Below are 1,720 nucleotides of genomic sequence, written 5' to 3'. Positions count from 1 at the left end.
TATTTATATTTGTGTACAAGCTGTTTAGATTGTCAAAAAGCCTGTGTTATTAGGGTTATTAATGAAGTTTGTGTACTCAGACCAGTAATATTTGGGGTCACAAGTTTTTGCCATGGATATTTTGTGGGTCAGAAGATAAAAAGTTTGGGAACCTCTGGTATAGAGAACAGGGCTTTCTCTGTCTACTTAAAAAAGGAATGAAAAGAGCTTTAATAAAGCTGTAAATACATTTTAAACCATCGGTGGTTGGGTTGATGATAGCTGATGTAAAATGTTTTAGCTGGTGGTCCAGTCGTAATAAGAATAGCACCTAACAAGATGGCCTCCAGGACCCTGTCCCAGTGTGTTTGTGTGTCAGTGGGCCTGTCCTGTTGATGCTGCCATGTGTGTGTTGTGTCTTGTGTGAGTGTGCCCTCTGCCCTGTGTCCCAGTGTCAGCTGAGTTTGAGGCAGCCAGGCCAGAGGAGCCTCAAGAGACACGAAGACCTGAGCTGTCCCCAAACCCCAGTCCCACCCCCGCTGAAACGCAGCGCCCCAAACGACCCCCTCCTCCTGTTGTAAGGGGAGAGGGGCCRGGCACTGTGGCAGCAGCGCCTGAGGCCAGCTGTGAGTAACTGGGCTGGTGGATTGCAGGACTGCAGTGCATGGTGCAGGGGGGCCTTGTTGCTTGACTCTTTCTGTCCGTCTTATGAAGCTGCTGCTGCTGAATGAACACAACTGGTGCTAACGGCAACATTTGCTCTCAGTGTAATGGTCAACCAGCAACCATGTGTGTTTGTGTGAGTGTGAGTGTGCACCTGAGTGTGTGTCATGCATTGCATGCTCATGTTGAAATGTCCTTTTGTTGTTTCATGAACCAGCTGGGCCTAACGAGGACGGTTCAGTGGCCACGGCTGAGCAGCCCTCTGAGACTAAATCTGAGTTTGAGACTAAACCAGGTACTCCTCTAGAGGTTTAGAGACCTGAACCACTGCTGTAGAACCGTCAGAAACCCTCAGACTGTGTGTGAACGTGAATAAAACACAACACAATCATTTTATTCACAATAGAACATTAATATTTTAACAGATTAAACTGAGAAACTGAACAATTAAATAATTAATCAGGACATTTTGAATTCAGTGGCAGAAACAACCGTCTGTAAAGTCCAAGACCTGAGGAGACCAGGTCTGCAGGTTTTACAGGACCTGAGGAGACCAGGTCTGCAGGTTTTAGAGGATCTGAGGAGACCAGGTCTGCAGGTTTTACAGGACCTGAGGAGACCAGGTCTGCAGGTTTTAGAGGATCTGAGGAGACCAGGTCTGCAGGTTTTAGAGGATCTGAGGAGACCAGGTCTGCAGGTTTTACAGGACCCGAGGAGACCAGGTCTGGAGGTTTTACAGGACCTGAGGAGACCAGGTCTGGAGGTTTTACAGGACCTGAGGAGACCAGGTCTGGAGGTTTTAGAGGATCTGAGGAGACCAGGTCTGGAGGTTTAGAGGGACTGAGGAGACCAGGTCTGGAGGTTTTACAGGACCTGAGGAGACCAGGTCTGGAGGTTTTACAGGACCTGAGGAGACCAGGTCTGGAGGTTTAGAGGGACTGAGGAGACCAGGTCTGAAGGTTTTAGAGGACCTGAGGAGACATGGTCAGGAGGTTTTAGAGGACCTGAGGAGACCAGGTCTGGAGGTTTTAGAGGACCTGAGGAGACCAGGTCTGGAGGTTTAGAGGGACTGAGGAGA

Source organism: Austrofundulus limnaeus, unplaced genomic scaffold (assembly GCF_001266775.1).
Source record: "Austrofundulus limnaeus strain Quisiro unplaced genomic scaffold, Austrofundulus_limnaeus-1.0 Scaffold578, whole genome shotgun sequence".
Lineage (NCBI taxonomy): Eukaryota > Metazoa > Chordata > Actinopteri > Cyprinodontiformes > Rivulidae > Austrofundulus > Austrofundulus limnaeus.
The sequence above is the reverse complement of the archived record's forward strand: the minus strand, read 5'-3'. Positions refer to the sequence as shown.